Here is a 27,991-nt window from a genome sequence, read left to right as displayed (position 1 = left end):
TATATATGGGGGAAAGATTGAATTGTTGAATATGGTCTATGTAAAATGGTTTATTCTGATTTATGGAAGACACAAACAAATGTATTATTCAGTCTAAAAATCACTCATTAAAAAGATAATAGTGGAGTTCCAAAATTATAAAAAATTTTTATAATGAATGATAAATAAACAATTTACTTAAATTTAATATGCTTTCAATGCAAAAGACGTTTATAAAATTAATTAGATTCCACTACCAAAAAAGAGATGCCTTGTCTTTGACCTACATGTAATTCTTATTCAGTTATTCTGCTTTTATTTTAAGCCTGTTTTGTCACATGTGGTGGTATAAAAAAGAAAAGATGAGGAGATAAGAGCCAGAATGTCAGGCAGATGAAAGCTAAAGCTCAACATGTCGAAGCATGTGTTCTAGCTGCTAGGGAAAACGTGAGGAATAAAAGTTACAACAGTGTTTTTTTGTACAGCATCTACATGGAGGAACTGTTATTCTTGTTTTTAATGCTTTAATATGTTGGGCTTTACTGGGTTATGCTGCTGTTGTCAAAAAAATTGTTCATAATCTGCATATTGCTCAATTTTTTAAGCGAAAAAAATGCTGGTGCTATCCGTTTGCAAGTTGCTTTAGCACATGCTGTTAGAATGCAGCTAATAGTTAACAGCAAAATATTACAGACTTTGTCATTTACACTTAAAAAAACATTATTTTGCTGCCTGTTCAAACTACTTAATAAAATGAGCTGAAACAACACAATTCTTCTGCGACACTGTGGCGCAGTAGGTAGGGCTGTCGCCTCACAGCCAGAAGGTTGCTGGTTTGAGCTGGCTGGGTCAGTTGGTGTTTCTGTGTGGAGTTTGCATGTTCTCCCTGCATTCGGGTGGGTTTCCTCCGCGTGCTCCGATTTGCCCCACAGTCCTAAGACATGCAGTACAGGTGAATTGGGTAGGCTAAATTGTCCGTAGTGTATCAGTGTGTGTGTGGATGTTTCCCAGAGATGGGTTGCGGCTGGAAGGGCATCCGCTGCGTAAAAATGTGTTGGATAAGTTGGCGGTTCAATCCACTGTGGCAACCCCGGATTAATAAAGGGACTGAGCTGAAAAGAAAATAAATAAATGAACACAATTCTTCAGATTTTTTTGGGTGGACAACTTAATTGTTTTATGTTCAATGCACTTAAAAACTAATATGGTAACTTAATTTTTTATTTTGCCCCAACACAAATGGATTGTGTGAAACCCAGCATTTTTTACAGTGTAATTCTGAAAGTGTTCATTTGGTTTTGCAGTTTTAAGTTGTATGTGATGGTAAACTAAACATAGTCATTGTCATTTGAATCTGCTTCATTACATTTACAGCTATGCTTTATTTTTATTATTTGGTATTTATGATTTATTTATTTTTAATCGTTTATTTTTTGGTGGAACAATTTTGCATTAAAATGGAGCCAGACACCGCAATCATTGGGGTCCATGCACAGCTCATTGTAAAATTGGTGCTGAAAAAGACATCAAAATTGGTGTCAAAAAACTGGTTTAAATATGCCAATCAAACTGTCATATAAATGACATAGTGAGATTTAATATAATCTGACATTTATTGACGTTTGGTATGTACTGAATGCAATACAATTTGCTACCATAAACCACTTTCAATTTAGGTTTAACATTCTATTTTCATCAAGTTACCAATGACACTGTTGTGCAAACTCAATATAAACTATACTTTTTTTAAAAAGTTACAATTGTAAGGCAGCTTGCTGCAGAGCTTTTTGAGTTGACTCAACTTAAATTGAGTCAAGTGCAGTGCTTGGGTTCAAAGTTTGGTCAACTAAAATAAAAAGCTGTGCAGCAAGTTACCTTACATTTTTAAGTTGTCAACTTTTTTCACAGTTTAATGTTACAGCTTTGAGATCAATTCCGGACTGTTATTTTGATATGCACTAGGAAACACCTTGTTTGTACAGTAGATGCAGATGGTAAAATGGACTGGTTTTAAACTTTATATGAGTACTTATGAGTTTTTCGATAAAACATTATTTTATTCATTATAGATAAATACTATCTCTTCTTTTCATGCTTTTGTAAATTGGAGAGATGACAGGAAAGATAGTGAGTCTAGGGTTGGCAGAAGACTAGAAATCAACCTTTTTAAGTTTCATTTTACACTACAAAAGTCTTGTCGTTGATTCCAGTTGTAAGAGCAACAAATAATAACTTCACTCCTAATTGATCATTTTGAAAAGTGGCAGAAGGTAGATTTTTCCGATGATTCATCTGTGTAACTGTATCCCAAAGACCTTTTGGAACCCGCATGAACCCAAGATACTCACAGAAATCAGTCAAGTTTGGTGAAGGAAAAGGTTTGGGGGTTACATTCAGTATAGGGACATGTGAGAGATCTGCAGAGTGGAAGGCAACATCAACAGCCTGCGATATTAAGACATTTGTGCTGTGCATTACAATATAAACCACAGGAGAGGGCAAATTCTCCAGCAGTATAGAGCTCATTCTCATACTTCAGCCTCTACATCAAAGTTCCTGAAGACAAAGAAGATCAAGCTGCTCCAGAATTGGCCAGCCCAGGCACCAGACATGAATATTATTGAGCATGTCTGGGGTAGGATGAAGGAAATTGCATTAAAAATGAATCCAAAGAACCTTGATGAACTCTGGAAGTCCTGCAAGAACTCTTCCTTTGCCATTCCAGATGACTTTATGAATAAGTTGCTAAGTCATTGCAGAGATGTATACTGTAAATGCGGTCGTCCAAGCCCATGGGAGTCATACACAATATTAATTCTTTTTCCACTGCACCATGACTTTATATTCTATACTGTACATTATTTCTGTTAAGTGACAAGACTTTTGTCTAAGCAAAGTCAGACTTACTGTCCTTATTAAATAATTGAAAATCAAGGAAAGATCATATTTTATTTAGGTAAATAAGCGTAATCTAGAGGCCTTTGCCTTTAATTTCATTGCCCCTTCTGATGCCAAATGATCAACTAGAAGTCATGTTGTTATTTGTTGTTCCTAAAACTTAAATAGGTGACAAGACTTATGTCAGGTGTATGAGCTTTTGTTTTATTACAGATTTATCAGTGTTCTGTTTATATATATCCCTCTGCTAACAAAGTTAGTTATTTCATTTTCATTTTAATTATTATGGCTAAGCTTCCATTGCAAGAACTTCAGTTAATTATGTTAATATTCATATAGTATGTTCATATTTTTTCCTCAGTTAAACTTCTAATAATTCTGTTGAAGCAAATAAATCTTTGAGTGAATATATACACAACAGCAAAGCCTGCATTTATTCATAAAAGCCTCCTTTTCATTAGCATTAAAACAATTATGGCTTTCCTCTTGACTACAGCAGGAATTAATTTTCTTTATGCTGTATCAGAGTTTCGATTGGGAACATCTGTGATGCTCTGTGGCTGGATGTCCTCTAGAAGATAAGAGCTCTTGATGTTTCTCCATTCCCAGTCTAGTGCACACTGACAGAAATGCAGGCAACTATGGCCTCGGGTCACAGCATCCTGTCTGGGCAGCACGACTGGGCTTTTTTTTCCTCCCTGGATTCTTGCTGCTCTCTTCTTCTTGCTTGTCTGTTAGCTTTTCTGTGTGTGAGCCATTTTAAGTACACATGCACACGGGGTACCATCAGTGACATGATAATGGCTGTCAGGCTCATTTGCATAAGCTGAAGGACAGGTGGAGGATATGACCACTGGCTAGTGTGACCAGAGTGATTGACAGCCGAGCGCCAACCCCTGCCTGAAAAAAAGATACCCTGGAAACACAATGCATCACAGCATTAAAAATATAATAATACATTTGTGGGAAAGATGTGACTGATTTACATATTAAACCGGAGGAACGGGAGAGAGAAAGAGATGGAAGAAGCTTTAATTTTGATCATCTGATTGAATATGCTGGATTATATGGAGAATCAGTTGTCAGACTTTTATAAACCTGTTAAAAAGAGATAAATTGATATAAAGTATAAGTAATTTTGATCTAATCCAGTTAAATGCATGTATTGTCTTTGAATTACAAAATAAAATGTCAACGATAACTTATTTTAAAGAGTTATAACAGTTTTTACCAAAGCATTTGACAAAAGGAAGATTCAGTTAAGTTTTAAATGATAAAACAGTCAAAAAAATTAAATAAAGCAATAGTGAATGCAAAGCTAAAAAATCTGTCGTGATTTAATCACCTCATGTTGCTCCAAACCTGCATGACTTCCGCTTTTTTGTGGAACAAAAAGGGTTTATTTTTAAAGTATTTCCTGGCCGTTCCTTTTCATATAATGAAAGTGAATGAGAACCAGGACTGCCAAGCTCCACAGTGACAGAAAAATCCCCATGAAAGTGGCATGACTCACGCTCTATATTCAAAGTTTTCTGAAACATATGATAGCTATGTGATAAACTATTCCTTTAACAGAACTTATTTGGAAACTTCCTGAAAATCAAACCTGAATATCAAACTTAAAGAAAGTTTTGCAGTTGTCCACATCTTTGTAGTTTTATTAGTTTCAGCTCGAAATATCTCTCTGATCATTTATTATATCATGCTATAGTCCCTATTTGAGTGGAAGGAAAACAAGCTGTCTTCAAAAGATAATGAGCAGCTGCTTCTTCCCACCCGCTTTTTGGAAAAGGGCGGTGCCTTCATGGCTTATGCTTTTACTTTAAGGGCTCTATTTTAATGACGTAGGCGCAAGTCTAAAGAGCATGGCACAAAAGCATTAAGGGTGTATCTGAATCCACTTTTGCTTCTTTTTCAGGATGGAAAAATGCGTCTAACAGGATTGTGCCTATTCTTTTCATGAGTTATGGGTGTGTTTTGAGTATAACATGCATTAAACCAATCAGAGTCTCATCTCCCATTGCCTTTAAAAGTCAGTTGCATTGCGCCATGGCACATTTGCTATTTACATGGCAGTCTTTGTAAGTGGAAAAACTGAATGCTTTACTAGCCAGAAAACAGTTAAACAAAGCATCTGTAGCACGAGAAAAAAAAATTTGCCTCCTCCATTTGGCCTCTTTACTTTCTCTTTACTTTACTTTTACTCTTTACTTTACTCCTTTACTTTCATGGAGTAAGGAAAGGGTGGAAACTCACTCCCCTGAAAACATCCATTAGCCTACATATTTGATTTAGTTTGTTAAGCGCATAGATTTGTTTCAAAACTTTTTTTAAATTATCTTCTAATTTCCAGCAAATTAGTAAATGAAAAATAATAGCAAAGTGTGTTCAAATAACCAAGTTATATCAAAACATACGCCCTATTCTTATGCCCCATATAGTGTCGCATATATCTCCAAAACCCAACAGGTGGACAAATCTAAACTTGAACAAAAATAAATATGCATATAATACATAATACACATCATAATTATAACTTTATACATTATACATTTTCATATGAAAATATATTGTGTGTTGCTGTACATCCTGTGTGTATTAAGCAATGTGTAAGCATTTAGACCTGCACAGGCACATAACTAACGTGCTCCACGCTGGACTTTAGATCAGCTATTAGTTGGTCAATGGCACAGTCTATTTCAGTTCCTCACAATAGCAACGTTCCAATATTGCGCCTTAACACACCTTGTTTATAGACTAGCACACCCATGAGTCCACAAAATGGCACAAATAGATTTTGCTATTGCTATTTAAACAATGTGGCACAAAATGTAAAAATTACTGTTGCGCTGGTCTGAAAATAGCAACAAATCGCGCCAAACACAGCATCACCGCTGAGATTGCAGCTCTGCACAAGACTTTTGACCAGCGGAGAAATTAAAATGGTCGTGCCAAACTGAGTCTGGTTCTATCAAGGTTTTTTTTTCTTCACTCTCCTATTGGTGAAGCTTTTTTTCCCTCTCCGCTGTCGCCACTAGCTTGCATGGTTCAGGATCTGTAGAGCTATGCATCGATGTATTTGCTCTTCAGTGTTTGGACTCTCAGTAATGAGTTCAAACCACATTGAACTGAGCTAAACTGAACTAAACTTAAACACTTAAAAACTGAACCACCCTGATCCAGTTACTATGACCATTTATGTGAAGCTGCTTTGACACAATCTACATTGTAAAAGCGCTATACAAATAAAGCTGAATAGAATTGAATTGAATTAAAAGCCTGCCCTGTATTACACTAGTTTTTTTTTTTTTACATCGACTGCTGAATGCATATAAGGTTTTGTGGGAAAACTGCTTATATAATCTTGATTATATCTGTGAATGTAAACAGCTGGGAGGAAGCTACATGCATATCTGTATACCAGACTTGTAAAATTGAGTCTCTTGAACATGAGGATCATGAAAATCAATTGAACACGAAGATCACACACGAAGATCACTCACTACTAAAAAAAACTCAACCAGGCCCTGGGCAGGAAATTATGTAAATGTAGCATATATTAATGTGTATGTTTCTTAGGATTGCAATCAAAGTTTGAGGGAGTTCAGAAACAGTGCTTACTGATATAGAAAATAACTCCCTTTAGATTTTCAGCATTGTAAGGGCCGAGACACACCAAGCCCAAAAATGTAGCACCCCCAAAACCCAACTGAGTTGTCACCTCATGTTGGATCAGGTCTAGATAACAAAAAAACAGACCGAACAGATGAAAGCTGACTGAAACGAGAGCCGTGTTCTGCATCTGTGCAAGAGAATTTGTCTTTTTGCTCCATGGAGGTCAATAGTCTCGTTTCACAAAGGAAAACTGGACTTTCCGAGTATAAACAAAGCAGCTTGTAGTATCATTGTCATAGTAATTCTCAGTCACCACAGAGGGATTAGATCCTAAATATGTCTGATGATCTAATAATCCATATTTTTTGGAAGTATTTTAGAAATGTAGTGAAATTACAGCCGGCCTTTTCATTATCATTTAGCTTGAATTGTTTACTTGCTGCATCACTTCACTATGTCACACTTGTGCTCGAATTCGTCACTGAATTACCAGTCAGAGTGCTTGCTTTATCCAACAGCCAACGCCGATTCTACATGCTAAATCGAGCCAAGAGGCTGTTCACACAGAAAGCGTTTTTCCTCCTCAATGCTCTACTGTTTTGTACTCATGTGTCGCATCTACTAAAGCTGCATTTGAGTACTGCATTTTTTAGACACCTTGTGAAGTTAAAAAAGCATGCAGTGCAGCTCATAACTGTCAGTTTCACAGCAATAGACCAATCAGAAGAGCTTGGAGGTGGGGCAACCATTGCAAGATTCTGTTTAGAGACTCTCAGTGGTGGTGTTCACTACCCTATGCTCTATGCTGCTCTATTTTAAAAACCATTCCTAGTTTTTTTAGAAGCAAATACAGTATGTGCTTGGTGTCAATGAGCCCTGACTTTGCAGATATGTTTCATGCTCAAACATCAACAATACTCATTTAAATAAATAAAAGAATAAAAAGCATAACACTACCCCTTTAAAAATACTTACAAGACAGCAAGTTCTTGACTAAATAATGAATTACTTTTGTTCCTTTCTTTCAAGTCAGTTTGGATAAAAATGTCATTGTGAGATAAACATACAGTAGAAGAGATACTTTTCTGGTTCGATCATATGCATACGTTGCAATTACTACATTTTAGTGGGATTCTTTTTTCAATAAATCTGTAATGTATGGATGCATAAGGGAAAGTGTATGTTTAAATCTCTCTGCAGTATAACAGGAATCTTCAAAGTTCAAACATTCCATGTACACTCCCCAATTGTATTTCATGTCCATGTAGAAATGATATCCCTTTTCCCCTCCCTTCATTTTTCTTGGCCTGAATTCTCTATATCCTCCATCTCTCTCCTCTTTAAGGTCATAACTGTAGAGATCAGCTGCTGCCCCTCCCTCAGCTCCCATTTTCCGAGCATGCAAATTAAATGGGAAAGGACTGCACAAAGCCGCAATTACTGCAGGTTAAACACACACACTCATACCGCATGGATGACTGATGGAAAGTAGCATATGGTGAGAAAGGGGGTGGTTTGGGGTTCATTTCAGGCTGCAATTTGGTGTAATCAGGTTTGCATACGCCAGATTGCACGTGTTTAAACGTGTAAGGCTGCATGCCCATGTGCCCTAGCACACACACACTTCATTCAGTGCAAAATTCCACAATTTCAAGCCGCTCAAGCTAATTAACTCATTAACCAATTAACTAGTGCATTCTGGGGAAGCAGCCCATTTCCTGTCAGCGTGTTTCACGCTGGTCTTCCAGCCTCAGGGGATGGCGATATCTCTGCCAGTCTCCTTTCATTTCACCGTCTTGCTCTGAACGTTTAATAAACCTCGCACACTCTGCTGAGCAGAGACAAAGACCTCCACCGCTATTATCAGTACTTATTTATTCCAGCGATGCTTTTCCATGGAAGGGGGAATTTGGGGGGTAAAGCATGCGTGTTCACACACGACCCTTCCTCTTGAGTTTGCAGTGCTCAGCAAGGCGTATATTCTTTATTTCACTGTTCTCCAGACAGTGTTAAAGTATCTAACAGCAGTATATCTAGACCACATCTTAGAGACTAATAGAAGACTTTAGAAGCTGCACACTTCTAGTACTGAGCCAATCAGGTGTTCCGGAGCCCCCGTGTTGATATGTGATTGGACGGAACGCTGATATAAGCCCTGCTATAAGATTTGAAATAAACATGTGTTTGTTTTTCCCCATCCTTAATGCAGGCCGAGTAGCTTTTTCATTATGAATTCTAGCCTGAAGTTTCTGCATATAAACAGCTTGGAGAAGACAGACACCAGCTAGAATCAGCAATGAGATAGATGTTTGACTTCATAAACATCATTTTTGTTTGTTTTCTTTATAATTCAACAGCATCTAATTGCTATTAATCAAGCCTCATCTTCTCATTGGGAAGTATCCTCTCAGAATATCCTTTGCTAACTTAAATAACCCTCTTGTTAGTTAGTTCAGAGGTGGCAGGTCTTAATCATTTAAACTAATATATGCTGATTATTTCAAAGAAAACAGCAGAATACGTACACTCTAAAGAATGCTGGGTTGATTTAACCCAATGTTGGTTAAAGAAATGTCAAACCCAAGATTGGTTTAATTTCTTCAATTAAATTTAAACTGCTGAAAATTTTTTTTTTTAACCCAGCTTAATAGTTTGTCCATATTTGATCCAAAGTCAGGTTACAACAACCCAGCACTTTTTACAGTGTAGTAATTGTCATGGATTTGTTTTTTTCCTATCTGTTCATCCATCCATCCATCAATCCATTCATCCATCCATGATATTGAAGTAGAATATCAATGTATCCTGTACAATCTAAAAAAAAATTTTGGTAGCTTTAACTTTTTAACAAAATGAGTGTATTATAAACAACACACATTTTTCTGTCTGTGCTTTTCTAATTAAAAATTGCAGTTATATGAATTCTTTTGAAATGATTTAGAATTCTGCATTCCGTTTGCTACCTCATTCCAAACTCAATTTGTTTTGAATTGAATTGGGTATTAAAAGGCATTCTAAATTCAGTTCTGAATGGTGCACATCTCTGGCAGTCTCTGATGTGATTTTCACAAGTGTTTTTCCAGTGTGCATCAGGCGCATAAGTGGAGATCTGTTCGCGTGTGAGAGATTGATTGCAGAAGCAGCTTTAATGACATTTAGAGAGTCCTGCGAATAGAATAGTTTTAGTATGTTGTCTGTTTTGTTGCTTGTTCGGTGGAAAGTATTCAAGCATGTTGCACATTTCAACATTCAAAGTCAATTAGCATGCGGCAAACTGGCTGCTTTATTCTCAAATGTTTCCCTCCACAGAGGGAACCACACTGAGCTGTGTTTACTCACGAAAAGAAGTCATCGTGTAATCACAGCCTTGTTCACACAATCAATGGGAATTTAATTTAACAATGAAAGCTGTATTAACTTAAAAGTGACTGCCAGCAGCACAGTAGCCATGAGTCCTATGTCCACTTTGCCATTCTGTGCTGATTTGTTTGTCAAATGCCCTGCTGTGTTAGTTCTGAGTTGAGTATTATTTATTTATTTATTTTTATTTATTATTTTGTTGTTTGTTTATTCATTCATTCATTCATTGATTTATTCATTCATTCATTTATCATCCAATTTTCAAATAAATATGGTATCAGTAATAATTATGTAATAATTTGACATACTTGCAAAGTTTCTTAGTACTATTGACTGGGGAGGCGTCAAATGTAAGTATTTTTACTTTACTTGGGATTTTTTTAATGTACAATATATTTCAAACAAATCTGTCCTAAAAATTTAACTAAAATTGAACAGCAAATGTATACTTCAAAAACTCTGTTTTATGAAATAGCGTGTCTGGAAAGTGTCCTTGCCACTTGTTTTCATATTTCTGTGTGTATTTTTCAATTAACTTTCAAAATAATTTACAAATGTATGTGTATTCAGTGAAAGAAACTTACTAAAATAAAGTCACAGCAACAAAAAAACTTTGTTTCAAACGTCACATTTTTATTTCATATAAATCGAAAATATGCAAGGTAAAAATATTGCAGAGTATTGTTTACTACACTTTTTTTTTTTTTTTTTACACTTAGGTAATGTACACTAAAATAAAGTTCTATTGTCTCAACTTAAAATAAATTACTTAAATAAATAAAGTTATTACCTCCCAAAGAATAGTGTTTTTAACTTATTTATTACTGAAAACCATAATAAATTAAGTGTAAACTAATTAATTCATGTTGTTGTAACAAGCGGAAGTAATGTGTTTTTTTTAAGTATTCACATTTTACAGTGTGGATTTTTTTATTATGGAAAAACTGTTTTAAAAACTGATAAATTTAAAATAATACTTTGAGAAAAAGTAATGCTATTTTTTGCTTTAAAGCAAATTGAATAAAACCTGAATAAAACCAGTATTTTTCACTTAATCCAATATAAAAATGTACTTTGAATGAAAGGCACAGTATAATTTCACTTTTTGTTCAGTATGCACATGGCTGCAAGAAACACTGGTGGCTGTTTCTCAATATCCGTTCTTCAGCAGTCTTGCGTCCTCTTGTTCTTGTGTAACGTCATCATCAGCAGTAAAAGTTCAGTTCCAGTACTCAAGACTGCAGGAACAGAGGATGCGTGAAACTTCCTGGATGTGTTCTTGATATCGAGGACGCACCAATGCAGACTTGAGCACCGATCTTGCTCTAGAAGTCCCAGAAGTCATTGCGACTGAAGGTGTAAAGCTCAGCATTTTATTTAGATCTGTTATTAAAGTTCAGAGATATAACTTATTTACCTCAGGATTTTCCCTAAATGAAACTGTGAAAGTAAACATTATGGACATCTTAATAAAGCAATAAACACATTAAGGGATTTTGTTTGTTGAAATTCATATTAAAATCTGTTTTATTTATATTGTGCAACGTATATTTATAATGGTTTTATGCAAAGTATATATTTTGAAAAGGGGAAAAACATTAAATCGTTGTATGAATGCTGTAATGTGTAAATAATTTTCCATTAAAAAAATGCGTGAAGGTCACACGACCATCAGGAAGAATGCAGCGTCTCATTTCTCACAGGAAGCAGTCTCTGTTCTCGTGGTCTCTGGAGTTCACTCTTCCGAGGACACCTGGCATAACCGGTCTCCACAAGAACGCAAGTCTGTTCTCTACGTTCTTGGAATTGAAAAAGCCTGGTGAGATCTAGAGTACACAGATGTAGATTCTGATTGTTGGAGCGATGAAAGCCAATTTGTTCAATCTGAGGCAAGGAAAAAAAACATTCATAAAGTCCAAATGCGTAACCCCTACATGAGACTTTCATAACCGGAGACGAGGGAGTCCTGGCTTGAAGGACTGTGTGTTTATGCGAGCCCAATTAAGACACTTTTTGCAAGCTGACAGTTTGGCTACGTTTCTTGGATGGATGAATCTTCCGCAGCGTCTTTTCATTCCCACCAGCGTTTCTCTCACTTCACGGCGAGGTTTGCTTTTGTTTAATCATTCTGGATTTGCACCAATTTTTGAGCCTCTCATGTGGAACGCGAGACTAGCAGAACGGTTACTGATCAAATCAAAGAACTACATCCAGCTACTGAAATATCCATAAAGAATAAAGCAGGAAAACTGCAGAAAGGTTGCTTCATATCTATTTAACGCTCACATTTGACGCATTATATCTATACTTCTCTATATGATGAGCTGAATTAAAAATGTAGATTTACTTCTCCTTAGTGTGACTCTTTCTCCCTCATTTGACACCTTTACACGTTTACACAATCAGCTTTGTGTCATTTTCACACGATTCATTAGGCATTTTGCTGCTTCAGGCTGTATTTGATTTCTAGCATACTTTTACATATGATGTATTATTCAATATGGGGCTAGAAATTGGCACCAAGCTCTTCACTTCAACAATGCTGTTGAAATTACTCGTGTGAAGAAAATTACAGAGTGTGTCAAACCCAAAACTGTCACTCCCAACTAATGTTGTCATTTTGTAAGATTACGTTATGCTAAATTTGAACGGATTTGGTGTTTCTTTCTATCTTAAAGTGGTGGGTAAAGTATGCGAGGGTGCACTGGCGTGCTGCTTTTGATGTCACAAAATGATATACTGTATGAATATTAATTAGCTTATCCGCAAATCATTTATTTTTGCTCTGATAAATAGTCCAAGGCAATTTACAAGCAAATCAAGTTTTTTGTTGTTGTTTTTAGCTAAAACTAGATTTTTATTATGTAGTAATTTGATGGAGCAATCATTTCTGTCAGCCTTTTCAAGTGCTCAAATGAAGTCGACATGTTCAATTGGTTAACTTCATTCCTGCATCTGCCACTATCTGTCCCCGGATTTTGTAGGTCAGTGGATGAATTCGTGGGTCATTGAATATTGTCGTAATGTTTCTACTTTGATTACAAAGAACGTCTTGTTGTAACTTTTACATATCTTTGAAATATGTATGTCAGTAGGGTCAGAGAGGAACTGTCAGAAATAATTTTGGAAACGATGTGGAATTAATTTTTTCTCTCTTTCTTTTTCCCATTTCTTTCTCTCTTTCAGATTTGATTATAGCTTATGGCAGCCTGTATCTAATACATAGGGATATTTTATTTATAGGATTAGCGAATCCGAATTGTATGGACTGATATTAAATAGTATTTAAAATAGCATGATGGAGCTTGATTATTTAATGGAACATTTACGTTAGACATTTTGAGTTTTGTGCTGATGATTATTTGTCAAACACACATTTGTTCATTCATAAATTTTCTTGTCGGCTAAGTCCCTTTATTAATCCGGGGTCACCACAGCGGAATAAACCGCCAACTTATCCAGCACGTTTTTACGCAGCGGTTGCCCTTCCAGCCTCAACCCATCTCTGGGAAACATCCACACACTCATTCATACACACACACTCATACTGTCACGTTTTAGCGTGATCAAAAACAATAAACAAAAAAAACAGAAAGGTGCGGATCCAAGTGCAGATTATTTATTTACAGTGCAGCCAACAAGGTGATAATACAAAGTAACAAATAAACAACAAAAACAGAAACTAAATCAGAGACGAGGCTCAGGAAAAACAAACTCAAACAACTAAACCTAATTAGAAAACAGATTTGACAAATGACACACGAACTAGACTAATGCAAACATACGAGAACAGGATCAGAAATACAAACTTGGAAATCTAAGACTTACTGGGAACTTGAACAAGGAAGACAAACGACGCGATGACAAACATAGGTGGAATGGTAGAATATATAGTCCAGATAATCAACGGTAACACAAAACAGATGTGATGGCAGGTCAGTGTAGGTGTTCCGGTGTGTGCGCGGGGCATGTATGAAAATGTAGTTTTTTCCTGGGGCACTGTAGCGCCTACAAAGTCCTAGAGCGCTACAGCGCCCTCAGGTGGTCACAGACGGATGTGACACATACACTACGGACAATTAAACCTACCCAATTCATCTGTACCGCATGTCTTTGGACTGTGGGGGAAACCGGAGCACCTGGAGGAAACCCCCGCGAATGCAGGGAGAACATGCAAACTCCACACAGAAACGCCAACTGAGCCGAGGTTCGAACCAGCGACCCAGCAACTTTCTTGCTGTGAGGCGACAGCACTACCTACTAATTTTGATATATTTAAAAGCAAAAAATGCTTCTTGATTTAGGAATTTTTAGAAATTTAGAAAAAACATGTTAAATATTTTTTGCATGAGACCTTTTACAAGTACAAAACAATTTAAAACTAAAATATTCATTATTAAAATACACTCACCATTCACTTTATTAGGTACACCTAACTAGTGCTGGAAATATTCCACAGAGATTTTGGTCCATACTGACATGATACTGTAGCATCACGCAGTTGCTGCAGATTTGACGGCTGCCATCAATGATGCGAATCTCTTATTCCACCATATCCCAAAGATGCTCTCCTGGATTGAGATCTGGTGACTGTAGAGGCCATTTGAGTAGAGAGAAGTTGTTGTCATTTTCAAGAAACCAGTCTGAGATGATTCATGCTTTATGACTTGGCGCATTATACTGCTGGAGGTTGCCATCAGAAGAAAGGTATGCTGTGGTCATAAAGAGTTGGACATGGTCAGCAACAATACTCCAGTAGGGTGTGGTGTTGACAGGATGCTCAGTTGGTAGTAATGGTCCCAAAGTGTGCCAAGAAAATATCCCCCACACTATTACAACAGCACCACTAGCAGCCTGAACCATTGATACAAGGTAGGATGGATCCATGTTTTCATGTTGTTGATGCTAAATTCTGACTCTGCCATCCAAATGTTGCAGAAGAAATCGAGACTCATCAGACCAGGCAACATTTTTCCAATCTTCTATTGTCCAATTTTGGTGAGCCTGTGCGAATTGTAGCCTCAGTTTCCTGTTCTAAGCTGCTAGGAGTGGCACCCAGTGTGGTCTTCTGCTGCTGTAGCCCATCTGCCTCAAGGTTGGTTGTCTTCTATTAACTCAAACCAGTCTGGCTATTCTCCTCTGACCTCTGGCATCCACAAGGCGTTTGTGCCCACAGAACTGTCGCTCACTGGATGTTTTCTCTTTTTCGGACCATTCTCTGTAAAGCCTAAAGATGGTTGTGTGTGACAATCCCAGTAGATCACCTTTCTTAGTGTACATACTGTACACTAAAAATCCAATGTAAAAAGAAATGCATTCAACAACTTTATCAACATATTTGCAATGCAAAATATAAAATATGACCTTATTTGAACTACCAGTGCAATATTGGCATAAAAGAAAAGTAAACTGGAAACTGTAGAAGAATAAATGTCACCAATTGCTGTGCATAAAACACTTGTGAGAGTGATTCACCGAGCACAAATCTCAATCCCTGCTGAGCGGAAACAACTTAATGTCCACTCATGCAATCACCATAAAATGAAATTTCTGTTATATACTTCACCCACAATGATAGGTTGAAAACAATTCCATGAAGAAGAGGTCTGATTAAGCATGTTTCTCACAGTGACACACACAATACTGTGACCAAAGCTGGATAAAAATAAATAAAATATTGTTACATGCATTAGGGATAATATTCAGTGAGTGATTGCATGCATTGAAAAATAATGGCATAGACGCAATGTTCACTCAGAAATTACTAGTAAATTTCACAGATGCAAAGAAACAAGCAATACATTAAATTTAATTCAATTGAAGTTTATTTGTACAGCGCTTTTCACAATAATTGTTGTTCCAAAGCAGATTTACAAAGGTGCATGCTATTATGTTACAATCAAAGTCATAAAAGTTCGGCTGTAAATAAGGTGGAAAGTACAGATGTAAAGCATAGTTAATCTGCAGTAATGTACAGTTTAAACTAACTTCAAACCTTTTGACTTCAAGTTAAAGGGATAGTTCACCCCAAAATCAACGTTACTTAATGTTTACTGACCCTCAAGTTGTTCCAAACTTTTTTACTGAACACTAATGAAGATATGTTCAAAAATGTTGGTAAACAAAATACCAGTGGTCATCATTTACTTCTATATTACACTGTAAAATATCTGTTAATTAACAGTTTCTGTGTATTTACGGTTGTGAATTGCAGTATGGGACCTTGATCCTTACTCTATCGACTTTTGATGTTGAAAATTCAGCTCTACAGTTTAACAAAGTGACTTTTATTGACATTTGAGTACTTTGAAATATTATGATGTATAAGAAATAATATATAGAGATACATGTCTGTATATAACAGAAAATCCTCTGGCAGTTTATTACAAGGTTTTTGTAGCATAATATATACCACACCAACCCGGACAATATATTACTTTAGACTATCAAAAATCTTTATAAAAGTCACTTTTCAAACTTTTCAAGGTTAAAAGTTGTTGGAAGAAAGATTAAGGTCCCATAATGCAATTCAAAAGCATACATTAATCTGAAATGAAATATGAATCACAAAATACAGAAACATTTGCATAGTGTACAGAACAAAATACTATGGAAGCAAATGGTTTGGTTACCAACATTCTTCAAAACATCTCCTTTAGTGGTGACCATTTTCAGTTTAGGGTAAACTGTTCCTTTAAATGTTTATATTAAGTACAACTTTGAAAAAGCACTTTGTTTTACAGTGTACTTAATATGCTCATCACCAATAAGTACATTTAATGGACATTAAAACTGAACTGACACTGTTTCAATTCACTTTATTCTTCTATGTGAAGCTGCTTTGGCACAATCTACATTGTAAAAGCGCTATACAAATAAAGATGAATTGAATTGAAGTGAACATTTAATCCATTACGATTAAGACAATACTCTGATTAGGAGTCTACCTTGTAAACAGCGATTTTTTATTAATTTAAACAGAAATGGAATTAAGACGTGTGAAGTATGCAAATTTTAGTTGCATTTTAGAAGTGCAGGACAGACATGTAAACACAGCAATCAAACGATTACCATTGTGTAGGATTTTCACTGCATTTTGCGACAGGATATTTCATATCCACGGCTGTTTGACTCTGTTCTCTGCACCTATCCAGTAAGTAAAGGACCACAGACACCTGCGGTGCAAAATGTTGAGGGTTTTTTTCCCCATATGGTGTGTGATGTAAAATTAAACAGCACTCTTCCAGCAGTTCATACTCGCATCCAGTATCTCATTTGTCTTGGGGGGCATGCATGAAAGGTTCTTGATTTAAAATGAAACTCTTAAACTGCAGTTTAAGTCGACAAATTAAAAATTTAACACTCAAAATTATATGAGAAATGTGGATAGCGTGGTGACGCAATGGCATTAATCAAATTATGTGTAATAACATACAGTGTTGGGGAGTAACTAGTTACATGTAACGGTGTTACATATTTTATTACAAAATAAATATAACAGTAATGTGTTACAGTTACTCAGAAAAAAATGTGTGATTAAATTGCAGTTACTTGGGAAAATGTTAAAGATTATAAATTGGGTTACAACTAAAAAATTTCTTTAAAAATCTGGGATATGTTAAATAATATTAATCTGTTGCATTGCCTGTTTTTGATATGCACGATGCCTTCTGCTAAGACCATTTATTAATGCAGTGCTATTCTGATGCGGTTTGAATTTGCGGCGAACCACATCTACCAATTACATTAATCCTCTTTGCCACTAAAAGCATTAGGCTACTACAACCAGTCTGAGAGCTGCCACCATGGCGAGTGATAAAAATGCATTTCATCGCTGGAAATTCACCAACAAACTCCTCTGGCCAAACCGATTTTATCACATTCTTGGGCAGTAGCATTGCTACAAGTAGTGACGCCACTAGCTAAACTACATTTCTCAGTAGCGTGGCAGTAGCGTTGCTACTTTATAAATCAAATAGCTTTTCAGTAGCGAAGCTATTTTATTAATCAAGTAGCACAGTAGCGTTGACACAAGCTGCATGCATTTACGATCGCAGATCCATAAATGACTGCACCAACATTCATGGAGCTGTGAGGCTGGTGTCTAGCTGATGATAGTAAATCTATATGATGGCGAGAATGCCGATTTCTTCTTCTACCTGTTTTTCGGTGATCGACAACACCAATATATATAAATATATTTTACTGTAGTAAAGGCTAAAGTATACTATGGTAATTACTATTAGTTCATGATAGTTACTAATGATACTACATTATGTAATGTAATTTATTAATTAGGAGATTAAATATACAATATAATGCTCATTCCTAAATATATCCCTTTACTATAAATTATTTATAATTTTTTTTGTGTGTTTGCTGTTATATACTATAATTTGTTTCTGTTTAGTAGAGCATATTATTTACAGTAAATATTATATACAGTAAATAATTGAACTGAACAATTGTGCTTCATATTTCATTAATAGTTTTATTAATCACTAAGATATGATTGTTGCTTAGATATAAAAATGAAAATTGTAAAAATAGCTTAGATGTATTTTCTTTTTATTGCCAATGCCACAAAAATCACCCTTTACAACTAACAAAAACAGTAAACATTTTTCGTTATAGCGTCTGGTTTTGTGTGTGGTGGCTGTACTTTAAAATTAAATGAATATAATCTTATTTCAAGTGATGAAAGATTTTGATATTCTAACAGTAAACAGTGTTACTGTAAGGTCACACTTGCTTGGTATAAATGCTTGAAAATGATTTAGTTGAAAATATCTGTCATAAACTTAAAAGTTATCAAAAAGGAATCAGTTACCTTACTTATAAAAAGTCATTGAAAAGGTACACTACGTATTACTTTTTTAAATTGGGTAAACTGTAATCAGTAATCATTTCCAAAAAGTAACCTTCCCAACACTGAACATGAAAAACGGGATCATGAAAGGAACATTCAAAAAGCAACTCATGTAAACACCTTAATCAGATTATTGGCTTAATCAGATTATTGGCTTAATCAGATTAGGGAAAAATAATTTGATTACTGATGTCCATGTAAACGTAATCAATGTTATGTCTTATAATTTCCACATCCTACTCTGTGTTTTCTACTGTTTCGTTCTCCTGAGTAACCTTTGTTTAATGTTTAACCTTCCAGTGCCACAACTGACCAATCAGAAAGAAGCTGAATAATAGATGAGCTCATTTCATAAGAGCATTCAGTGTTTAGACTTGACACACATACTAACTATGCTTTATTAAAGATGGCAATCAGGGATACAAGCCTTCCCCCCAGTCAAGAGATCAGTGCGAATGAATACCTCACAGGAAATTCGCTGGAGCTCAACAGTTGAACAGATTTCATGACAAGGGCAGGACATGTTTACTGACCAGACAGAACAAAGTAGCATGTAGTCTCTAGAGTTCCTGCTCCGTCCTTCGTTCATTCCTTCTCTCCATCCCTCTTTTGGGTGCTCTCTGCCCCGGCTGACAGGTCCAGGCTCGTGGCTGTTATGACAGGCTGTCAGACTAAATTCGCAACTACCCCCCTCCCCCCATCTCTCTCTTTCTCTCTCTCTCTCTCTCTCTCTCTGTCTCTCTCTCTTTCAGAGGAAATCACGTTGTTCGTGCTTTCTCTCCACTTGTTGTCGTTTTTCATACCGCTCATCTTTCTCATCCATCATCCTCTCATTGTCTGCTTCACTTCCGTTCTCCTCGTCTCAGACATTAATAGCCATCCGTCTGTCTGCTTCTCTCCTCTCACCTGTTTGTTGTTCCCTTTTCCCCCTTTTGCTTTCCCGTAGTCCCTCTGTTTTCAGTGGCCAACGTCCCCAAACCCCAGATTCATTCATCTGTGTCTGTCTTGCGGCTCTCTTGCACTTGCTCTTTCTAAATCTCCTTCTGTTTATGATTGTGTGTGTGTGTGTGTGTGTGTGTGTGTGTGTGTGTGTGTGTGTGTGTGTGTGTGTGTGTGTGTGTGTGTGTGTGTGTGTGTGTGTTTTTCCTCTATATAGCCACTTTTGGCCCCATGGAACCTTAAACATAGCTGTCTCACTCTCAGTAGTTTAATTTGTCTGTAAAAATATATATTTATCCCTAGAGAGTCCTGTAAGTACCTATAAATCTTCTAAAGCAACTAACGTTATTTCTGCTGAGGATGATTTCAACTCACATGTTTTATCTATTTGAATGATGTAGTCAATAAAAATTATGTTTGTTCAAACTACTTATTTAAAATATTTTAAACAACATAACTCTTGATATTTTTTTTGAGGGGACATAACTTAATTGTTTTATCTTCAATCCACTTTAATTTGTAAACACTAATAAGTTAACTTAATTCCTTTAAGTTGTCTCAACGCAATTGTGTTAAGACTGATTATATCATTAAGACATCTGACTGGAAAAGGCAAAAACGTATTTGCCACATTAATATGCTTAAAAACCTATCATTCTAGGAGGTGCCATCTCCCTGTTTAAAAGTGAACACAGAACCTGTAGTTTCTTCTGTTGCAGTGAACAGTGAGACTGTGTTACCTTTTCCCAGGATGATGAGCTTGAGATAGATGAAGTTAAAATGTAAGTCGACTCAATGCCTTAGGTCGTAACTAATTCTGAGATCCTAACTGACCTTACTGAGTTTTTGTGTCATCTGAAAGAAGAATAGAGAACAGAGTTAGTTACACTAATTCAGAGTTTTCCTATTTTTTAGATTTAATGTGACATATCGAAACAAACCAATGTAGTTTGTTTATCACAATATTGATGTTGGTAATGCCACTCCTATTATCGTTTGAACAATGTTGAGAGAACTGCCATGAGAAAGGAAGTGGACTATTTGCTGTGTGAGGGGTTTGCAAAACCAAGTGTTAGTCCTTCTAGTTCGAGTTTTCCATGTGTTCTGGTAGATGTGTTCATGTTACCAAACTAGATATGCTTAAAGGCTATTGGCAATAGGTTTTTGCCATGTCTGTTGTCGGTGTCAATCCATAGCAGCTAATATCTCAGAGGAATTTAAAAAGATGTTTTCATAATTATGTTTAGCCAATTTCATCCTCAAATCCACACGGGGAGGAACGGGTAATACATGAAAGAAACACATTTTTCAGTAATGTTTCATTACTTTTGCCAGAAGTATAATTCATATGCTGTAAAATAATATACATTTTGTATATATATTGTGTACATTGTATTTTTGTTTATATTTTTATGTTTTTTTTTTTTTAACTGGTACACTAAGATACTGTATTTCTATTACACAGGTGTCTTTGTTAAGCTACTTACTGTAGCTCTTTGGGAAAAAATATGTTTGGGGTTATATTTAAATTGAGCCAAAAATCAATATCATGTTTAAAAGATGTCTAATAGACATATAAACATAGACAAAAAAAAAGGCTAAACCAAGGCTAAATTTCAGTCTCAGTGAAAATATAATGTTATCTCTAACAATATACCAAAAGCACACTTCTCTTCATAGATCTCTTCTTAAAGAAAGAGATGGGGGAGGGGGGTAGTTGCGAAGTTCTTAGACAGACTTCACACATCATTCATTTCTCTATATTTTGTAAGTAGTCTGTTTATGAAGTATTCATTCATTTTCCTTCGACTTAGTCTCTATTTGAGGTCGCCACTACAGAATAAACCGCCGACTATTCCAGCTTGTTTTACACAGCAGATGCCCCTCTAGCCCACCAAGTACTGGGAAATACCTATACACACTCATTCACGCACATTCATGCACTATGGACAAATTAGCTTACCCAATTCACCTATAGTGCATGTCTTTGGACTGTGGGGAAAACTGGGGCACCCAGAGGAAACCCACATGAACACAGGGAGAACATGCAAACTCCACACAGAAATTCCAACTGGCCCAGCCAGGACTCGAACCAGCGACCTTCTTGCTGTGAGACAGTGCTATGTTTATGAACGGTTGTCAGACATATTGATACGACATCTATTAAATGACAAAATAGACCCAAAACATGAGTAATATTTGTATTCACAGTTGTATATCACAAATAGCTTAACAAATGAATACTGCATTTCCATGCATTATGTTGAAGAATGAAAAAAAAAAGATGTAAAACGACCAACAGGCAACATATAAGTGTTATTTTGATGTGCTCATTTTTAAAAAGATAAATCCTGATGGTCTAGGAGTGTAAAAAAAAAACTATGCTTGTTGATCTGTAATAGTTTTTTTTTTTTTTTTTTGCTCGTCAGCGTCTATTAGCTGCTGTTTTTTCTCAACATTTCCATGGTTTTTAACAGCAGTGGTGACACAGGCACCTTTCTCACACCGTGGTGACTCTCACACACTGCTGGTTTAGACCTGCTGTAGATTTTCACTCTCACGAGCCGCTGCTAGTGGAATAACCATGTGCAAACACGACTGCTGAATAAAAGCTGATCTCTATTGAACCAAGACACATTCCAAATGTGAGTGTGTCGCAGGCAAGTGAGCCTCCGTGTGTGTGTGTGTGTGTGTGTGGTTCCGACAGCAGTAAGCTTTTGCTCGTCAGCTTCCATTAGCTGCTGTTTAGCGCTGGCCTTCAAATTCACTTAGAATGAGTGACAGCAGGAGTGTGGACACACACACAAAAAAAACCCTGCGTTTTCTACATGTTCTACATGCTGACCAGCATTAATGTAATTTTTCCAATTCTGCCATTTGAGTCAGTTGACAATTTTTTCTTCCTCATTGCCAATCTGCATTCATGCAGCCCTATATAAATTTCGGGAGATTGCAAATTATGTATCCAGAATTAAATATAACTGCATTTGGTCTTTAAAACAAATGCTACGGGGTGGTATTATGCCATTCTTTTTTGCACTTACCCGCTCACCGCTTAACTCTATATGGATGACTTTCTCGCTGTTACCAGCTTGTCCAGTAGCTCGCCATGTACATCGGTGGGCTTGAAACACAGAGAGGAGTTGACTACGACAATGGGGTTTGAGTCTGGTAAATAATTTTTCCAGAAAGCAGGTAAGACAAAAACAGAAGCCAAAAAATAAAATAAACAAGTAAATAACAGGGTGAGAATGTGGTAAAATCTGAAAACGTGGTAAAAATCAGTCGAGGAGTTTTGTTTTCCTTGACTGCTTTTTAAAACTCTTGGTTGGGTTTCGGGAAGTGGGTGGGCGGGTCAATCGGTTGTTTTGAAACTCTATTGGTAAGGTTTAGGGACTGTCAGTCAGTCTGTCTGTAGACAGTGGCCTCTGGTGGATTTACATGAGAACAGCAGGCTCGAATGGCACTCGCAAGAGAGATTTAGGTTCTAAAAAAGCATACACAGTGGCCTTTGGTGGATTTACATGATGATGTTAGAAACGATGTTGTGACTAATGCTAAATATGAATGTGTGTATATCCTTACATTTGTGATGCATTTCACTTTAAAAAAAATCTGAAATTTGATTCTAAAAGTATCAAAAAGTAAACGGCAACATGATATTTAATAATAATTACATGTTCTGAATTAATGAGCAAAAGCTAAGAAATCTCACCAGTATCCATGGCTGAAAAAGCACATGATTTCAGCTAGATAAATAAATAAAGCTACCTTTTTTTGTTTCTAATTTGACATGTTATGAAACATGAACTTAGTCACGAACTTTGCGGATTTGGAGACTTGTGAATAATAGAAACTTGTGCATAATAAACTAGCTTGCAGCCTAATTAAAGTGACAATTTTATTTCTCTTTACAAATTTAAAAAGTTTGCCTGGATTTTTTTTTTAATACAAATAGTCCTGAAATAATCCTTTTAAATACTAAATGTCCTCAAAACAAGAGGAACAGCAGTAAGTTTTGATCTTGTTTTGTTGTTCCCCATGAGGAAAAGGCCACATATCATAGATTACACAGAAGGAAGTAATTTTAAAGAACTAAAAACACTGATTGTTTTCTGTGAGGGCTAGGTTTACGAATAGTTAGTACAGTTTGTGCAGTATAAACATCATTACGTCTGAAGTCCCCTTAAAGATAGCTTTGTGTGTGTGTGTGTGTGTGTGTGTGTGTGTGTGTGTGTGCGTGTGTGTGTGTGTGTGTGTGTGTGTGTGTGTTCCCATGTTTGTGTTTGTATAAATGCTTTCTGACAAGTTAACAAGGTTACCAGCATGATCTCCTGAAAAGAATCGATCGAGCCAATCAGATCACTGAAGTATGATGAGCAAAAAGCATTTATACCAATGGTCGTTGCTCTGCAGGAGGAAAACTGAAAGAAAGATTTGAGGAAAGTGACAGAAAACGGGTTAAAAGGTCAGATGGTTTTGTTGTAGCTGAACAAAGTTATTAAGTCACAGCGAACCCGGCCGTGAGCGTGCATTCAGATTCTTATGTCATGTCAGCTGCGTGTCCCCTGTGATTAGACGTAAATACGTGGAGAAGGAGAAAGAGTGCGCTGAGGTGATTGACGAAAGTGAATTGGACGGGTTTGGAAAGTGCAAGGGTTGCCATTCACCACCTTATGATTGCCTTTGGAGCCCTGGGGGAACAAATCGATTTGTGTGTGTGTGTGTGTGTGTGTGTCTGTGTGTGTGTGTGTGTGTGTGTGTGTGTGTGTGTGTGTGTGTGTGTGTGTGTGTGTGTGTGTGTGTGTGTGTGTGTGTGTGTGTGTGTGTGTGTGTGCGCGTGCGCGCGCGTGCGCGCGCGTGCGTGCGTGCGTGCGTGTGTGTGTGGGGTTGGGTGGATGTGTATGTGTGTGTGTGTGTTTCAGCCCAAACAGGTTTAGAAGTTTGTGTTATCACTGCATCATTTGTGTTAATTTAGCAGCTTTGGGGGTTTAAACTTAGCTCACTGAATTATTAAAAAATCAGGTCTGTTTCACCTTTGTTCTCTGTACCATCTGTCAACTCCTGTTCTCTCTAACCTGACAATTACAGTAGCAAAAGCAGCAGGGTGCTAAATTATTCTCTTTAAATGCGCTGTCTTACACACACACTCACACACTTTATAATACGTATTTTCTTAAATCTTGGTACTTTAAACTTGAATCTTTTCTATATGACAAAACGAGCGGAGAGCAATTGTAACTGTTTGTAATTGTAATACATCAAAAGCACTGCTATGTCACATAAGAGCACAGCTCAGATTTAATAGGCCATTTGAAGCTTCAGGATATTTTTATTTTGGTTTAACGTGTAATATAATACAGTGCTCATAGTGTCCAACGGAGAATGCTGTTTCAGAGCCTGGCTATTAGAGTATTATAAATGGGAAGTTAAGGGATGCACAAATGAACACTGAAGTCTCCATACATTGCCCTCATTTCATTTTTTTAGATTTTCAGTTTTTCACACAGATGACGTTAGTCTTGTTTTTAATCTGCCGCTATGCTAAAGCATACGCATTTGTAGCTCCGCCCTTATTTTAAAGAGAACCGTCTCATTTGAATTTAAAGAGACAGTCACCAAAACAGCACAGTTTGGATCAAAGCCTAAAAGAGTCAGTTTCAAAGGTTTTAAAACATTATTTGTGGGGTATTTTGAGCGGAAACTCACATACTTTTATTTTACATCTTGTAATAAGAGGTATAATCCATCGTGATGTATGGAATACTGTTTCCGGTTCCAATGAGCTACTTATTTGAAGTGAGACATTATTTGTTTATGACCACTTTTTAGTCATATCACACATTAAAGTGAATTTTATATGAAATCAAGGTGTACACAACAGTCTCTGGACTTCACAGACACCAATGTTTAAACAATTTATAAAAAGTGCATAACTTTTTGGCTATGGGATATTAGACATGGATATATACATTGCGATCATGATAACAGTGTTACATTGCTTTGTAAAAGTTTATTATTATTTTTTATCAAGTATCTCCATACAATCGCGACGCTTGGACCCTGGAAGCCACTCCGCGTGGCGTCACATATAACAAGCAGATAGATTCTTTAAATCTATGATGATTTATTTCCAATATACACACATACATTTTTTGTCTGTGTGTAAATGATCAGAAATGCTGACAGGGAACTAATTATTAAGCAAGATAATGATCTTCTGAATTAATAAAATATAGCCTATTTAATAATATAGTAGATTTAGTACTTAAATACAATACAGGAGTATTGTTGAATAGTTTTAGCCTTTGTATTGTGTTCTTTTATCTGTCAGGTATAATATGTGCCTTTAAAACCTTTGCTATAATTATGTAAAATGAGTTAAACCCTTTTGGCTAAAAAAGTCAATCAGTCAAAAACACTTTTTGTGAATTGAAAATGAGTCAATTTTTCCCATTCATCCCATTCAGTTCAGTTCAATTCAGTTTCCCCCCAAACTGAAGTTTTTTTATGGTAGTGTCAGTACCAGGAAAGAGTGTGTGTGTGTGTGTGTGTGTGTGTGTGTGTGTGTGTGTGTGTGTGTGTGTGTGTGTGTGTGTGTGTGTGTGTGTGTGTGTGTGTGTGTGTGTGTGTGTGTGTGTGTGTGTGTGTGTGTGTGTGTGTGTGTGTGTGTGTGTGTGTGTGCGTGCGTGCGTGCGTGCGTGCGTGCGTGCGTGCGTGCGTGCGTGCGTGTGTGTGTGTTTCTCAGTGGTATTTTCTGAACATCCCTTAAATCACTTTCACACATCAGAACCTTTTTTTAAAAATATGATCACACTAAGTTTTCTCACGCAGAGAGACAACTGTACTGAGAATGTGCGGAGCAAATGTCATCACTTACTCTGTTGTTTATTTTCGAAGAACTTCACAGATGTATCTGAACTTTCTTGCTGATTTATGAGCCGGGCTGTGTTTGTAATGGCAAGTTCTAGCATTGACACAGTTTGTATTAGCTCTGCACAGAAGGTCAGCCTGCTTGTTTGAGTTCTCTTTTGCTCATCCTGTCGAGAATGTTTGTTTTGTGGGCTGATCCTCTTTTCTGTTTTATTTTCCTTTAATAATGTTTAAACTTTAGATAAAGGTCATTATTGTTTTGAAGAGATTTTATTGGCAGCAGATTGAATTATCGGTATGACCTGGTGAGTTCTGGCAAAGAAAAAAAGAATGTAGAGCATTTCGTCAGCAGTTGGATGAGGTTAGAATCTGAATCGACATTGAATGAGACAGAAATCAAAGAGAATGAAGGCAAAACAAGAGTGTTTACTCTCATGATGAAGGAATGTGTCCATGAAAGTTGAGAATCAACTAAAGATGCCTATATGTATTTCAGTGGACTTTTACAAAAGGAAAATATCTTGAACCAAAACTGAACTGATTAATGACACTGCTTTCTGGATCATATTATGCTGCTTTTGCCTATAGAAAATGTATTTAAAGTATAGAGTGCCATATATAAATAAAGGTGACTTGGCTTGTAGATACAAACATAAAATAATTAAGAGACTGCTTTATACAGTAGTTTTATCAAAGAATTTATAGTTATGTTTTTGATTAAACTGTAAATTTCAGTTCATTCTGCAAACTACTGATGACATTTTATCCAATTGTAATTGCATTTAGAGCTTTTTTTCTCATGAAATACAAAAAAAAAGTTATATTTTTATACGCAGTTATATTAATTTTGTCTTCTACACAATAACACAAAAACAACAGTTTAACTTCTGAGTTAAGTAATCAATATTTAATGAAATAACTGTGATTTCAATCACAATGAATGAAAACATTTGTTATTCTGTCATTCTCTGAATAATCTGCCCTACATTACAACATTTTCTTTTGAAAATGTGTGTAGTGTTATCAGAACTTTATAGAATAAAGCAAATTTTATAATTTTGCTGGTGTTCTTTTTTAAATAGCTGAACATATTCTAAATAAATTAAATATTGATCACTAAATTAGTATTTCATTTGTGTTTATACTCTTACATCGATTTCTAAAAAATAATCACACACTTACTGGAGACTGTGACACATCTTAGACTTGTTGTGTTTATATAGATAATACCAAAAATGAACATAATGTCATCATTCATGTCACGTATGATTATTTTCTTCTGTGATATTTTGAAAAATGCTTCAGCTGTAGTGCTTCATCCAAATGATGAAAGGTTTTCATTGTATGAATAATAATGGTGAGACATTTATCAAAATATCATCTTTTGTGTTCTGCACTGGGCACCTTAGAGGCATTAAAAAGTGTGTTCTCCAATGCACTCACTCTGTTAATGGCAAG

The 27,991-nt window shown here is 36.2% G+C and overlaps 1 protein-coding gene and 1 long non-coding RNA gene across 7 annotated transcripts in view; both read left to right on the top strand.

Annotated features, from left to right (window-relative positions):
• Positions 1-27,991, top strand: part of nlgn2a (neuroligin 2a) — a 360,446-nt gene that overhangs the window by 267,966 nt on the left and 64,489 nt on the right.
• LOC147843106 (uncharacterized) lies at positions 346-7,416 on the top strand. The gene is made up of 3 exons (XR_015495563.1): positions 346-778; positions 1,043-1,732; positions 1,847-7,416. It is a non-coding gene; the product is annotated as an uncharacterized LOC147843106 (long non-coding RNA).

Source organism: Danio rerio, chromosome 7 (assembly GCF_052040795.2).
Source record: "Danio rerio strain M-AB ecotype USA chromosome 7, GRCz13ab, whole genome shotgun sequence".
In the NCBI taxonomy this organism is placed as follows: Eukaryota; Metazoa; Chordata; class Actinopteri; order Cypriniformes; family Danionidae; genus Danio; species Danio rerio.
Note: the sequence above shows the minus strand (reverse complement) of the source record. Positions and strands in the feature narration are given on the sequence as shown.